At 46.7% G+C, this 16,888-nt stretch overlaps 1 protein-coding gene across 3 annotated transcripts in view; it reads right to left on the bottom strand.

The window, feature by feature from the left end:
- Cad99C (cadherin 99C) overlaps positions 1-15,801 on the bottom strand; it is a 224,519-nt gene extending 208,718 nt beyond the window's left edge. For all 3 annotated transcript variants that reach the window (XM_050195647.2, XM_050195650.2, XM_055063323.1), the window contains exon 1: positions 15,651-15,801. The gene's annotated coding sequence lies outside the window, so the exon portion shown is untranslated. The remainder of the gene's footprint in view (positions 1-15,650) is intronic.
- Positions 15,802-16,888: the final 1,087 nt, after the last annotated feature.

The raw sequence follows: 16,888 nt of genomic DNA, 5'->3' as shown, positions 1-16,888 counted from the left end.
TTACTTGCTCGAAAAATGGCTCAAACATGATTTTGAGTAGTCCCACCCGTATATGTGTGTGTGTGTGTGTGTGTGTGTGTGTGTGTGTGTGTGTGTGTGTGTGTGTGTGTGTGTGTGTGTGTGTGTGTGTGTGTGAGAGAGAGAGAGAGAAAGAGAGTTTGTAAGAGTATGCATGCATATCGTGCGGGTGTCAGTCACGCCATTTTCTCGTGCCATGTTAATGTTTCACGCTCAGTTCTATACTGTGACCTCTAGGCAAGTGTACGTGTACGAGCACGGCAATAGTAAACTGTCTGCAATGCTTGTCAGGTTTAAGATCGTCGCTTATCGTGCGCACGCGCAGTCGTACTTAAACGCAGCTCATTTTCCCGTTGATCCAATATGCTGAAATTCAATTCATTCTAATATTACGAAAAAGAAGCTTTAGCTCCAGCGATCATGATCAGTATGGGTGATCTCGGCAAGAGTGAACATCAGGCGGACAGACGCTTAGTCGTGAGCGTGAACTCGTCAGAGTCAGCCACGCTGAACATGACGCTTATTGATTATTTAATGCGTTCCAATAAAACTCTATACCATGATGATAAGGACGTATGTTCAGGTGCACTAGGAGGAACGTGAAGCCGTATGATTGTAAGTTTTAGCAAGCTTCTTGGATGCGAGATTACAATTAGCATAGCGTGCCTGAAAGCCTGGCGCAATAACAGTGTAGGCAGGTTGCAGTAATACTCGCAGATATTCTCCAATGATACCCTGGCGTTTTTAACAGAGTTAGATTCAATCGATGGATAATATCATGAAAGAAGGAAGTAGTTAATTCAAGCTTACTCGAATGGTTAGCATGCAGTAACTATGCGTCTAGCTGCTATTTATAAAGCTCTATAATTATTAAACGGGACTTTAGTTCCATACAGCGCTAAAAAAATTATGGGGTTTAACGTGCCAAAACCACTTTCTGATTATGAGGCATGCCGTAGTGGAGGACTCCGGAAATTTCGACCACCTGGGGTTCTTTAACGTGCACTTAAATCTAAGTACCACGGGTGTTTTCGCATTTCGCCCCCATCGAAATGCGGCCGCCGCGGCCGGGATTCGGTCCCGCGACCTAGTGCTCAGCAGCCCAACACCATAGCCACTGGGCAACCACGGCGGGTTACATTTAGCATTAAAGACATTGTCCTGCCAAGAGCTCAGGGAACAAAGAACCTGGGAGTGTACTTCGATAGCTCTCCGAGTTTCTCGCCCCACGTTCAACACGAGACGCTCGGCACAGTATGTCGGGTGACGAGACAGTTCAAACAACCTGGGCCATTTTTAACTTTATATAAGAACGTATGCCTTCCAGTTCTTGAGTACGCCTCCGTGGTTTGGGGCGGCACTTGTAGGTCAAATTGTGAACTTCTCGAAAATGTGCAAAAAAAGTTCACATCTATATTTAAACATTGATTCTGTCAAAAGCTTTCCATCTCCATAGAGCTAACACAGACACTCACGTTACCTACCCTAACCTGTAGACGAAACAAATCGTATGTTCTTTTTCTTCACAAATTAATACACGGAAAGAATATGCTGCTCACACTTGCTTTCTAATGTGCGCTTTTACATTCCGCAGAAAGGCACAAGGAAACGGCGTGCCTTTCACCCTTCGGATTTTTGTGACTCTCTATCTAGAGCGCAGGCGACATATAACGCCCGTTCAGAGCACCTGGATATCTTCATGCCTAATTTTAATGTTTTTCTGAAAGGAGTTGCAGAGGAATTTCAATAACTGTAAAAAACTCTAATATCTGTTCTGTGTTCCGTCATTCTGTAATCCTTTCATCTGTTTCTCCCCTTTTGCTTTGTATTCTCTTCGTGTACACATTTTGTGCTCTGTTCTGTTTTTAAGCGTGCGCGCGTGTTTACGTGTGTATGTGTGTGTGAGCTTACATTGTTCTTCCTGTGCACTTTAATAAACCCCATTGATTAATTTATTGTTATTATTATTATTATTATTATTATTATTATTATTATTATTATTATTATTATTACACAAATGATAATGACCATAGTGCTGGTGGACTTTCCAATGTGCATGAACCAATTATGGGACTCATGCATACAAAACATAACACGTAACATCATGTCGACTATACATATTCTAACATTATCATCAACATCATATTTATATCCGCTGCACGACGAAACCCCTCTCTTGTGACAGCTGACTGCATCTTATGCCTGCAAATTTTCCTATCTCATAACATCTCCATAACATACATGCGTTCTCGATTACGCATGATATAATGAGGATAAAAGCTAGCAATATATAAATACTGGCAATAGTACAGAAAAGCTAGAAGCAAGATTAGCGATAGTATAAAACAGCAATTCTAAATAAACGTTCCGGAAAACAGCATCAAGCACAAGCAGGTAATTCCCATCGTGTCTCCTACAATTTAACATAGTCTGCGAAACTAAGCGCAACACACGGATGTAAATGGTATATGGAAGACATCGGCAAGCTCAGACTGTTTGTTATATGCTTTGTCAGTGCTTTCCAATTAATTTTCGGCGAAGTTTTCTGATAAGAGTGCATGCCTGGATGTCGTTGAGAACTTTTGCGTAATTCTAAATGTATGCCTCTTAAATATGTTCCTGACAGTCGATGACCGCGTGAAGGAGACTGAAAACAAAGATTAGGGGGCCGCAGACAGCGTTCGTCATTGGCTCGCACGACACCGCTCGGCCCTTATCTCTGTGATCAGTCATTTAGCGCCACAGGTGATAGGAAGTGGATAGAATCAAAGAAAAATAAAGCTTACAAAATGTGGCCCTAAGTCAGCGTTTTTTTTTTCGTTTTTTCTCGTCGACTGTCGAAAGACACATTATATTGCGATAGGAGGGAACGTTGCCTTAGGCATTTCTCTGACTCAAATAGCGGCGTTTCATAATGAAGAGATTTGTCTGGACTCGGGCTTAGTACGATTTTTGTCGGATTAGCATGTGCCACTCCACAAGTGAAGAAAATTGGGCGGTACATCGGGCTGCATGGTTTAGAAATTGCATCGGCACCTACGAGTCCTATTGAAACACGGCTACAGTTAGCCAAAAGTACGTCAGGCACACCCGATTGTGGAGTTCCTGTAAGCAAAGAAGTTAGGCTGGGGCTGAAAATAACTCTGAAGCTTTTGCAAGGCTTCTGCAACGTAATTATCGCTCAACAAAGTGAGTAATGATGCAGAAACTGCCGGTGAAATCTGATTTGAAACTTATTTGAAGGAAACATTGTCTTCCCACTTCATGGGATTAAAGTATACGTAACATTGATCTATACTCTAAATCCAGGACGAACAAGAGGCATAAAGATGCACTTTTTTCACCCATTTGTAGGCCAGGGCTTTGGACGGGCTCAACCTTAACTACTTTGTAAGACCTAGGAAAGTTCAAAGGCAACCATTAAATACAGGAGATAATGCAGGTACGGGTACGGAGATAGGCGCCTTTAGAAAAGCCATAATAATGCTGTTTGGATCTCAGGTACGCGACAGCCTTGATTTTGGTAAGCTGCTATTGACGATGCCTTCAAGCGTCGTGCTCGTCAGATCAAAACGACGACCATAAGTCTTTTGACTCAAAGTTACAATCAGGCGTGCGAAAAACTTCACTGAATTTGATCCACTACAGCGGCGTTAGAAACGCCCAAGATTATATGCTGTCACTAAAGTCAAGAACACAAAGCACGTTTTCACTCTTGTTAGATTTGGATCTAACCTTCACGCTTATCCAGAAGGCTGTCGCTTTTCTCACCAGATTACATTCAGACGAAGCAATTTAAGCGGAGTGATCACAATCGCATAAGGCTTTGTACAAATAGATCTATCCTGTCTCACTTTATTCTTCTGCGCGTTATAAGGACACTTTTGTAAACGTTCTTTTTAATCTTTTTTTTTTCTTTTCGGGTGCGCTTTTAAGACGTTCTAACCAACCCGAGTTCGAGAGAGAACCCCCTTCCCCCCCAATAAAAGAAAGAAAGATCGGTATTCTGACGCCACCAGCCCCCCCCCCCCCCCCCCCCCATTCTTCTTTTTTTTTTTTTAAGCATATACCAACGCATTCACTTTTGGGACAAGTAGCAGCAACTTCACTGACTTTATCATAAGCTATAAGTCGGCTGTTAGTAGATATGATCAATAAAAACTGGAACAATATAACAGCTGCAAGTCGAGCAATCTAATATATAAGGATTCGTGGTGTTGAAAGGCACGCGTGCATACACGGACATAAGCAGGACGAAAAGGACAACACAAACACCATCAATTGTCCTTTGCGCCTGACTTTCAGTACGTGAAAGGATAACTCTAAAAGCTAGAATGAACCATCCAGCGACAAAACTAGATATTTGGGTATAAGAATGACCTTGGCGTACGGCTGTTTCCCAGCTTCATTTAACTGGTGCATGAGTAGAGGGGGAGAGAGCGCGAGTGGGATGATAATTGTGCCCGTGGACTAGCTTGATGTCGCTCTTAATGACGCGCAGCAGTTTCGTGCTGGATACGCAAAGATCTAAAATGCCGTTAAAAATGCTTTCTACTCGATTCACCTGCTGCAGGTTGACCAATAACAGAAAGTCGACGCAAAAGCAATGTTGTTATGGAAGAATGTAGGACTAATGCCTTCAGCTGATACATTCTACAGTGCCTAGCTCGAAACTCTTACTGGTTAGTTTTCCCCTATGGGTGAACAGTGCTAGCTAAAGAAAGTCTAGAAGCAACCTATTCTTTGGTATAGTGCTGTGGTTAGATGCTGATATTTCTTCTCATGGCACGTTAGAAACATTAAAATATCCAAAAAGGTACAAATTCGAGCTCTGGGTGATTCCTAGCTGTGTCCTCCAGTGATGCTCAGCATCGCTTAAGGAACAACGGAGAAGCAATGAAAGTTGTATAAAAAGTTTCGACCTATGTGTTTTCCCCAGTGCAGGCAAAGGCCCACGTGCCCAAACGGTTTCAGGAATGGATTCCCATACCAATGCGCCTCACCTCCCGCACGTACCACCGAATTGAGCAAAGCAATCAAAACACCCCCGTCACCAGCGTTATTCTTTTTGTCAGTGGCGTCGCGGTCACTGTAAATGACGTTCTAGTTACAAGGGAAATAATGCAATGACGATAGGTCACATGACAAGCAAGTTTCCTTTAAGATTACGATATACGAAAAAAAAAAGCAGGAGCGGTACGATTTTTTTTGTGTGTGAAACGATGGGATAGGAGAGGTCGGCGCCTTTAGGTGGCACCTGCCACACCTCTAAGCTTATTATGAACAACAACAACAACTATTATTATTATTAATATTATTATTATTATTATTATTATTTCTAGTAAACACAGTACATTCATCAGGCGTGCCAAAGCTACATTCGGCTTGACTGGCAGAGAGTGACAGGCAGCATACAAACTGTTACAAGTAAACAGAAATATACTAAAAAAAAAAAAAAACTGTAACAAAACAACCTCATGAGTACAATAAGACAGTTGTGCAAATAGTTGCCAAGCTCGCACGGTGAACACCTTGTTAAAAAAAAGAAAGAGAAAGAAAATAACCAAAGCAGAAAACAAACAAAGAGACAAAGAAAAGCGGAATGCTGTAATTTCTTTTTCCTTCCTCACTACATTCTGGTGCTTTTTTCCTACAGCAAGGTACGAGGCGGGCAAGTTGACGTTCGAGCGCGAAACCAAGACAAACCGATGCAAAAAAAAAAAAAAATACGATAGAGAGACGGAGACAAGCGCTGTCTTCGTCTCTATTTCGTTTTTTTTTTTTTTTTTTTTTGCGTCGTTTGTCCAGTTTCGCGCTGTTTAACAAGCCTTTTTTTTCTCTCTACCCCAGACAATCCACGCATCCACCTGAGGAACTATACGCAACTGGTGAGCACGGATCTGCCGATTTCATCGCTGTCATTCCCGTCATCGATGTTAAGATTAGCGGAACGGTGCTTGCTGGCACCGTGCGCACACAAATCTCTTCGAAAGTCTCGCGCAGGAAGCGGAACGGAAAATGGGGAGAAAAAAAAAAAACGACACGCCGGAAAACGCGCAACTAACAGGCATCGTGGCTCTTCGCCCGCTCTCGGCAGCCTCGCAGGATGGTCGCAAGCGGCGCAGGGGGACGGCCCGGTTGCTCCGCCGAATCGGACACAAGGTCGGCGGCAGCGGTGGAAGAGGGCCAGCGCTAGCCCGCCCGTCACCGACGCTGGCCGAAGCTGGGCGCAAACAGGCGCTTGGGCTGGCAGAGAGAACAGCCGTGCCTTCCTACTGTAATTACTAGAGGGAAAAATACTGTGGACGAATCGACATTTGGCCGAGTTGTTACTGTAATTACCAGAGGGAACTCTGGCGCTGCGATCGTTCGGCTACCGTGGGAGTTTGGTGGAGGGCTAAAGCAGGGGTTTATCTAATCGTGGTGCTTGTGGCTTCAGACGTTCTTGTGGCTTTGTTTACTACGCATTAACCCTCCGCGGTGGCGTAGTGGCTTCGGATTTACGATGATAAACAAACCCGGGGGTCCGCATCAAATCCCCGGCGCGGCGGACGCATTTGGATGGGGGCGAAATGCAACAACGACCGACAGCGTATACAGTGCATTGAGTGCGCGTTAAATAGTCCCATGTCGTCGAAATTAATTCGAAATCCGCCACTGCGGCCTGCCTCATAATCAGATCATGGTTCTTACACGTAGTACCGCATACTATAATAATAATAATAATAATAATAATAATAATAATAATAATAATAATAATAATAATAATAATAATAATAATAATAATAATAATACTCTATATCTGCATTTATTGGCCTGAATTTGCAACCAATCATACTTCTTAAAATTAATATTCTGGGGCTTTAACGTCCACCTAACCCTAAGTACACGAGCATTAATTTTCCATTCTGTCCCCATCGGAAATGCTGCCACCGCGGCCATCAATCGTATTTTCTAAACGCACGAAGGCAGTAAGTTTTTTGCGCACTTGCACAATCGTTGCGAATAATTGCATTTACAGCGCAAATATTTTGTTGAAAATTATCAATCTTCAAAATGACAAAGCCGTTTGAAAACAATATGACCAAGTGTAAAAAAATCCGTGCACTACATATGCCCGTCATTCACACGCTGGCTGGTACGTCGTATATATGATTGCATCTCTCGTAGACACCATTGGTCGGAGTTCGCTCTAGTAACTTCTGCAGGAAACTCTACATGCCACCCGAAATTTATCGGTTCCACCGCCCGTCGCAGGAACTGTTTGTAGAGAGGCTCGCGACGATATCAACAACGTCCTGGCGGCGAACACGGGCTGTTTTCGGCTGTTCGTTGACTTCGGCGAAAGTGCGAACGACCCGAGCGACGCCGGAATCATGCATGCATGACGTGCCACGGTCACCCCGCGGTCACGCTTCCACCTGAACGCATTGCCCCTGATACTCAGCCTTCGCGTCACGGTATATAGCCCCAAATCCTGCGGTGTAACAATGCCGGCACATTCTTTAAAAAAAATAATTAAAAGACACGTCTTATAGTTCGATTTTTCAGCGAGAAGTTGTCGGTGTACACGTTCTTAAAGCAAGGTTTGAAACACGGCTCCATGGTTCGTTACTGGACTGCTGGAGAACTGGTGTCGCAGATGTGGAGGAGATCGGCCGCCCGTCCCACCTATGTGCGGAATTGTGGTCTCTGCTGGCAATTTCGCAACACTGCAGCGGAGAAATGACGACCACTTTCTTTCTCTTTTCTTTCTTTCTTTTGCAAGTTGACCCTCAACGTCCTGCGTTGTTAGCAGTAGACACATCATAGCATATGCGTCCACAACCCGCAACCCCGTGATCATCGGTTGCAGAACGCCGCAGTCACTGAACCAACGCCGACAAGGTATTTAATAAATAATAACGGCAACACACTCGGCGGCACAGCCGAAATCGCTGTAAGAAAATGGCGTTTCGTATTCACTGCGAACACCCTCGTGGAATGATTCCCACACGTCCGGCGCGCCACCCACCTCCGTGTGGGCACACGCCCAGTTTTAAAAAGACTTAGGTTCGCGCCCGCTCTTCTCGACCGCCCGTCTCCTCTCGCGAGGACTCTGTGTGTGCATGCCAAGGGTGTGTGATAAGCGACTGTGCGCCACCGTCGCGTAATACTGCAGCTCGCGCTGACTCGGTTGGACGCATGCCACAGCGAGGCCGTCTTGCTTCGCGCACGAGGAGCGCGGGAGCGTGACTGAGGAAACTGCCGTGCAAAGGGGACGGTTCCCGCGGCAGTTACGTGAGCATATCGTGGCTCGAATGAGCTTCGTCTGTGGCGACGAAAGGTGCAGCCCTCGAGATGGAAGAGTTGAAATGGAAAGAACACGCTACAAAGAATGATAGAGATGTTTGGGCAGTAAGTGATGAAGGTGTATGCGCTTTACCGACAGGAAGCCTATGGGGTTTGTTTGTTTGTTTGTTTATCCTTGTGATGGAGCCAGCATATTTCCGCTTCCAAACACCATTAAGGGGAATGTGACATCGTTCCCCCCACCCTCCTTTTTCTTTCAAATCGCGAACATCTTCTATAGGGAACGGAGCGACGAAAACTAAAGCGCACTTAAAATTTGCAACGGATTTTTGTTTTCAATAAGACAACGTGCCCGTTAAGCCGGATTCACACGACAGAGCGGATTGCCGATTCTGTCTGCAGACGACCGTGACGATGCTGAGCTGCAACGAATCGCCCCGCTAGCAGCTCATCTGCGGCGTTTTCTTCTTTCTCTTTTCTTTTTTTTTTTTTGCGTGTGGCGTGATTCGGTGGCACTGAGTTACGTGATGCTCATCCGCTGGCCAAATCGGCAATCCATGCCTTCGCGTCCCACATTAGGTAGCAACGGGTGCCTACAATCGCGGGCTCTCCCATTTTATAATCAGCAAGGTAGTTGTGGACAGAGATAAAACAGCTTACATGAAAAACGCAAAAAAAAAGAATCGCAAGGTAAATGTCCACCCAACGCCATTCCCGGACGACATTTGTACACTAAATGTTACATGCACACTATGCTCGTTATGTATACACTAAGCTATGTAATTGCTATGTATATTCACAGCATATGCCACATATAATGTGCATCCAGCACACAGGCATGCCGTATATGTAGTTACACGCAATATACTGAATTTCCTCGACTACTTTAAGGTTCAGTACATGGGGGATCTTTAAATCAACTCTAACTATTGATGAACATAGAATGTGCACTATTACAATGCGTGTGTGATTCTGAAACCACGGAATCACACACACAATTACGCACTTTCCTTGTTTGTTTGTTTCTCTTGCACGAAGTGACGCTTGAAACTGGTGCCACACGTTCGCAGCCTCTTTTTTTTTATGTCACTGTTTTTGAAAATCTCTGCGCCTAAGCTACACACTGAAGTATAGGAAACGGCGCACTGCAGGGTGACAGATTACTTTTTGACGACCTGAAGCTTTTTAGCGCGAAGCGATTCTAAACACGTGGAAGTTTTTGCACCCATCCCATGCAACTGCGGCTGCCGCGACTGCAACTGCGGAACCCGTGACGTAGAGCGTTCAGCAAAGGAACGACTTGGCCGCGAATCTACCGCGGTGGGCGCGACCACGCCTTTGACGACGTGGTTATGCCACATTGAGTGCCGTCGCCTCCCATTAGAAGCGGAGCTCGGCAGAGCTTCCTTCCTGGTAAGCATTTTCTCGTATGTTTTTTTGTCTCCTACAAAACAACTACGTGACTGCGCGTCACGTTCTTCTCTGCTGAGTAAACTCCACAACGCGCATTGTGTTATATTCAGCCTTAAGCGACGTCAGTCTGCTTTGAGGAGAAGGCGCACAAATAGACTTATGCGGGCATCTTGCGAACTGTGCAACTTGGCATGAGACCTTGTCACAGTCACGTCAAGCGATTCGCGAAGCTCACACACAGGCACGTTTTACATGAGAAGTTCGTTCGTCTTGGGAGAAGGTTATGCGGTGTTCATTTGGGGTTTGTGCAATTGTAACAGCCTTCTTGGTTTTATACCGGCTGTTTCAGCGAATACTTTCAATTTTTTTTTTTTAATTGCCTGTGGCAGTAGCACAATTTTAGCCCATGCGCAGGTCTACTCGAAGGGGCGGACGTTACTTGCACAAGAAATTTAACTGTATAATCGTCTAACTTACAAAAATTCACTAATTAAGTTGTTTAGCTAATTACCTTATGGCACACATTGCAATTTACAAATTATAACCGGAGAGTTCGCAAGGTGGATCCACTTGGAACGAATTCTCAAGATGACACCAGTTTCGAGATATTAATTCCCGAACTTTCCTGAGAAATGCATTGGCGTCCCAGTTACTTTTGTGCTTCAGTACATAAAGCGACGTTTTGTTTAGAAATGATGTGCAACGACAGTACATTTTTACCGCAAGTTTGACAGCGCATATCTCGTAAATGGTGTCATTCACACAGTTCTTTCAAGTGGATATGCTTTGCAAGCTCACCCCCAAAATTTGTAAATTGCAATATGTGCCATTAGGTAATTAGTTAAAACATAATTAATGAATGTTTGTGATGGTTTATGGATTTCTTGTTTTTTTTGCAAGAAAGTTTCGCCTCTTCTAGTAGACCCGCAAATGGACTAGAATTGTGCTATCTGCCACAGGCAATTTTAAAAAAAGAAGTATTTTTTGAATGTGTTCGCTGAAAGACCCTGTACTAAAAGAGCTGACGGTCAAGAGAAGTCAACTCGGCTTGCATGGTCTTTCGCTGTGGGTACTGCGTTGGCTACCCGGGCAACAACCATGGGGTCTCGAGCCATGTCATAATGAAAATACTAAGTTCATTTATTTTCTGGGTTGAACGTGTTACGACTACCACCCGTTGCTACGAGCGGGTACCTCCGGTTGGTGCGGGGACGCGTGATTTCAGCGACCTTCAACAGCGTCTGCTTGGAGCTCGAACCAGATTGACCATCGGAGAGGGTCCGGCAGCGAAGACGAGATGATGTAGAAACAAATAGCAGAAGTTTAATATATCGTTACGGGTGAGCCGTGCGCTCCAAGGCAAAAAGTACAGAAACGTTCACCGTGCGTGCTCCTACACGCAAGGGCAGAGATCTGTCCGGGGCGTCTCGCTGGCCTTCTTATACGTTACACCATCCGGGCAACCACATTCTCTCTTGCTGCCTGGTAGGGGATCTTGTCAGCACACTGGTCAGTTCACACGGAGGAATACGAAGAAAGACCACTCCCTGGCAATACACACAGAGCGTAACGGAGAATACCCACTCACTGGCGTAGAGGGGTTGAACGTAGGACAAAGGAGAGTAGGATTTGCAGTTGTGCATAATCCCGTCGCATGCACACACCTGACGACAAGTCTTTTCATGTTGATGAACATGACGATTGGCACGTCGTCTGTCTCAGGCGCTTCCCATCCGTTTCCTTCATCGCCGCACGCAGTGAATCGTAACAAATGGTAGCAGTTTTATTTGGGATTAGAGGTGACATTACGCACGCAGCTTGTCCAATGCCTTTGCAGCCTCCCTTCTGTGGCACTCGCTAAATTGCGTTATCTCGTCCCTCACTATATACTCAAAGGCGTAACGTAACCGCTCTTTTCCACCTTTTTTTTTCTTCTTCTTCAACGTCTCCGCGTGATTAAGCGGTGAAATCTATTGAAGCCATGAGCTCAAAGACGCGTGTTCTATGGTAAACAGACAATGGATCCTTTATCCACTTACAAACGACTTTATAAACAGGTCATGGAAAAAAAAGCTGCATGGATAGAAGACAGCGGATCTAGTGTGGTCACATCTCTGCCCGCCTGACTTTGCCGCGCCTAAAAAAAAAGATAAATTAAGACAGCCAACTCGCCCAACTTTATACTAGTGCGTATGTTATTTTGGTTCTCCCCGTTGATATTGAAATGAACGGCACATGACAACAATCGCAGACAAACTATAGGAGGAGGAATAAACTTTATTTTAGGACAGCATATTTGAGACCTAGGCCTCTCTACCTAGATGACGGCCTCGAGTCCTTGGGCCCTGGAGGCATCTTCGGCCTGCTAAATTGCCTTAAGTTGGTCTTCCGGCGCACAGCTGAGCAACGCGGTCTCCCACTGCTCTCTGGTCTTGTGTATTTTATTCTGTGTGGGTGTCCGAGGAGCACCCCAAACCATATATGTTGTTGGTCCGCCCTTTCTTGACAGAATCTACATATATCCGTGTAAAGGTCTGGATAGTAGCGGTGGTAGGCCACCGGGTTCGGATATGCATCTGTTTGTAAGAGGCACCATGCCGTCGCTTGCCGTCTACTTAGCGAAAAGTGTGCCGGGGGGAAACGGGCCCTTCCCAATTTAGAGTGTTTGGTGATCTCGTTAGAGCTGGTCATCCGGTCCTCTCTCCGTTCCCAGTATTTGCATCTCACCTGCTCGGCCCGTCGCTTCTCGAGCCAGGTTGTGCGCTATTTAGTTCACGGGAAGGGAGGAGTGTGCGGGTGCCCATATAATGTGAACGTCTCGATATTCGCAAAAGTTGTTAATTAAAGGAAAATGAGACATCCACCCAATTGTAGCAATTGCTACGATTGGGTGGGTGTCTCATTCTCCCTTAATTAAGTACTTCTCTCCACCTTGCGGGTTTCCGCAGAACTATTACGTCAAACTCTTGCCCTTTCTTCGAGTTCTTGACAAATTCGACTTCGCTCTGCCATCTGCTCGCTGCCTGGTTAGTTCAGGTGGTAGAGCGACTGCCCCGGAAAGGCAGTGTCTCCTGGTTCGAGTCCCGGACCAGGACGAATTTTTCTTCAACTGCGACGCTTTTCTTTCGAGAAACCCGCATGGGTTTCCTTTATAGCAATTGCCACGATTAGGTGGATGTCTCATTTTCCGCTAATTAATTACTTCTATCCACCTTGCGGGTTTCTGCAGAACTATTACGTCAAACTCTTTACGAAAGTTGGTTAAAATTCTCAGCGCTTCCGGCGAGATTCTTCCTTTGGCATAGTTCTTGACGGCTGTCTTGGAGCCTCTGACTACGATGTTAGCCTCCGTGAAGGCTATTGCCAGTGCTAAGGCAGCACCCTCCGCCACCTACGCCTTGCTTGTTTTTACAGTGCCACTAACTCTGGAGTTACTTTCTAGAATCGTACCAACTATCAACATACTCTGTCTATTTGCGTACTCCGCCGCGTCCACATAGACCACGTCCCTGGCACTACGGAATCTTTTGTGGAGAGCTCTCGCTCTTGCGATTCTTCTATCTTGGTGAAACTTCGGGTGCATGTTTCTGGGGACTGGGGGCATTTAAAGATGTTCCCTTATTTTCCTTGGGATGTCTCTCCGCAGTCCGTGCTGTGCTTCGTAGGCGATTACAATGTCGTCTAAGATGTGTCTCCGCGTCAAATTCTGTGTAAGTCTATCATAAGGCGCTACTCTCTGGGCCTCAATAAGTTCGTCTAGTGTGTTGTGCACGCCGAGCGACAGGAATTTCTCGTTTGACGTATTTGCCGGAAGTCCCAAGGCTTGCTTATAGGCCCTTCTAATAATGTATTCTATCTTGGCTTTCTCCACAGCGTAGAGCTTGAGGTAAGGGACCACATATACAATACGACTGATTACGAATGTTTCTATTGATCGGATGAGATTGTGCTCTTTCATGCCATAGTACCTGTTGGATATCCGCTTTATTAGTCTGATTGTTGTACAATATTGTCCACTAGTCTAATGATTTCTCCAGTATGGCCGTTTTCAGATATGCTGAGTCCCAGTATTCTCAGGCTCTCCATTATCGGTATGCTGGCGCCTTATACTGTGACCACAATGCCCGGCCTTTCCTGAATACTTTTTCGACCCCTGCATGTGGGTCTATAGAGTAGAAGTTCTTATTTTTTGCGAGGAACATCTCGGTCCCTTGTCTCTGATGTAGTCTTCGACCGTGTTTACTGCTGTTTTGAGGATCTCTTCCCCATGCCCATCGCTTCCAGCCGCCACCCAGAGGGTGATGTCCTCCACGTATAGGCTATGTCCGAGTCCTTCTATCTTTTCGAGTCTCGCAGGAAGACCGATCATTGCCGCGTTGAATAGAAAGGGAGATAGGACTGAACCCTGCGGGGCACTCTTATTACCAAGTTTGAGCGCCTCCGATCTGGATTCTCCAATTGAAATCTTTGCCGTACGATCCGTCAATAAGTCTTTGATGTACGCGTAGACAAACTATACATTGGTTGTTATCATATGCCCTCTAAAAGCTTGCTACCATTTCCATAATTGTCATCGCAGGAACGAAGCTACATATTGCTGCACGTTTATTCTGCTTTGCTTTTTTTTATTTCCACGAATTTCCAAGAAAAAGACCGATAAGATCATTTCTTTAAGACCTCATTCCAATTTCTATTATAAAATCTAAGCGACACTAAAATTATTATTGAACTGATAACGTTTCAACCGATAAGTGCACAGTTTCTTGCCACTCACTTCCCCACTCAACGGTTAACATCATCCGCTAATAGACATCTGTAGTTTCTGGTAAACGTGTACAAATGGTACGCCAGCACACACCTCGTTCGAATCGAAATATAAATGAGGGCTAATTTAACGCGTTCAAGAAGTAGAAGAGCAGTTCTGGATCATGTTTGACGAAGGCACCCACAGGCCCAGCTTCCCTAATAACCGGAAAATCGACTTTCCGAAGCGCGCGCGCGAAGCTTTAAAAGGAGACGTCTATACTGGGAAAGGCAAAGAGATACGTGCGTAGACTGCAGAAAACTATGCCACGACGCCATCCTTGCAGCCGCGAACTAAACTAGTCAACCTTTGCTTTCAACTTCCCTGTACTGAGCAGACGGTACGCGTTGGGTATCCAGCACAAGTATCCACGCAAGGGAGGACTCGGTATTTACAGTTTCGTAGCGTTAGCTTTCTTCTTTTTATTGTTGTTGCCGTTATTATTACTATCTACATTTTGTCGCAGAGTCGGAGGGAATTATTCCTGCTATAAAACTTCGGTAAGTGGGAAAGAAAAATACTTTTGAAGCGGGAATGATCCCTTTTCGCTTATGACAAACCGGCCGCAGGCCGCACACATAGAATGGGCGCGAAGCGTAACCTCGGCCAGCGATCCACACCGGCGCAAAGCAAGGCAAGTGAACGACTTCGGTCGCGTTCCTAAACTACATAGCACCCGTACAACAGCCACTCGTCGTCACCCGTCACCATGAACAATGAATTTAAAAAAAAAAGTGGGGGGGGGTATGGGCTGGCATTGCATTTCTAGTGATTCTGCTCGACAGTGCATGCAAACCGCGATGCAAACAAAAACAGCAAATAAAGGAAATTACTCAGTCAGTTGTGTTCTTTTTTTTCCTTCTCGTATGAAATCCCAGTCGTGCGTTTAGACTTGGAAACATCAAAGTCTGAACGCACGGTACAAGAGAGAAGGAGTTCGCGCTACACCACCTAGGATATAAACTGCACGTTTCGGGAAGTACAACTTTCAGTAACAGCCTATCCCAGCCACCACTTTCTTATTACTGAGCGCCCCGACAAAAAAAGAAGAAAAAAAGAAACAGAGGACAGCACCGCACGGGGCGAGCGCAAATTGGGCACTCGGCGAAATGAATGTACTCACCGCAGGGGGCAACGTGTTGCAGAGGTCGCGGGGTCTCCGGAGCAGCAGCGCGTATCCTTTTAGTTTGCCGCAGCCCCAGTCAGTCCCTAGGCTGGGGAGCGGACGGTCACTGCGAGCGAGCGCGTCACGGCAACACCACACGTCGCACGGAGGGGGGGGGGGGCGTGCACACCCGGTTCCTTCCGGCACGAGGCGCACTTCCCGCACCAAACGTACCGGCGCCGTTCGGAGAGCGCGCGCTGACGACGACGCAGCGCCAACGGGCGACAGCTGGGACGATCTCGATGGGGACAACGGAGGGAACGCACGAGGACCTACCAGGAGCGCGGCGGCTCGACCAAAGCCGACCCGACGAAGAACGGCTCGCGCTCTGCCCGACTCTTCCGACCCTTTTTTTTTTCTCGCCCCCCCCCCCCCCCTCGCCACTCCGGGCATCCTTTACTTTGTTCACCCCTCTCGCCACCGCTGCTGCCCTCGGTCCAACCGTGGTTTTTGCTAGTCAATCGGGGGGGGGAAAAAAGAGCGCCGCGAGAACCGGTTTGTTGCGCGACCGCTGGTGCAGCGGCTGGCGGGCACCGCGGAGCTGCCTCCGCGATGAAGCCCCACGCACCCACCGCCGCACACGGCCGCCTGGCCCCTCGTGTCCGAGGGGCGAAGGGATGGCCGAGAAGCCCACCGCTCGGACACCCCGAGGGTGGCGGCACGGCAGAGGCCCGAGAAACGGCTCAGGCCGTTGTACCGGCACGACGCGAAGCGGAAGCGTTGGCACGGGCGTATACAGCGGCCGCGTATACACACACACACGAAGGTGGCTTCCTCACCACGAAACACGCGATACCACCGTCGCTAAATCGTGCAGCGTGAAGATGTTTAGCGGGGCAGGTGTAATCACTACCCTCTCCCTCCTACACATGCGCCGCTTCCTTCCTCGAGGGACCGTGCCCGAATCACTGAGGTATATACCGAAAACGGTTCGATATGGTACGGGGTTGCTCGACGGCTTGAGATTCAGGATACGTCGTAAACTGCTTGGGCAGATGGAGAGCGCGAGGTCAGCGTTACTTGTCTCTCCCCGATACTTCCAAGGCCATAGTGCCTGCAGAGCGCCTATACTGCTTTGCCTATCAATTCTTCCCGTGACACCAATGAGGAGCTTGTAGCAGTGCTTACGATGCGTCGGGATTAACGCATGAAGACCACAAGCGCTAGCAGCTTTCATCTTCACGAAGCGATATCAT

The sequence above is a fragment of the Dermacentor andersoni genome, chromosome 1, assembly GCF_023375885.2.
Source record: "Dermacentor andersoni chromosome 1, qqDerAnde1_hic_scaffold, whole genome shotgun sequence".
In the NCBI taxonomy this organism is placed as follows: domain Eukaryota; kingdom Metazoa; phylum Arthropoda; class Arachnida; order Ixodida; family Ixodidae; genus Dermacentor; species Dermacentor andersoni.
This window is presented reverse-complemented; position numbering and strand designations above follow the sequence as displayed.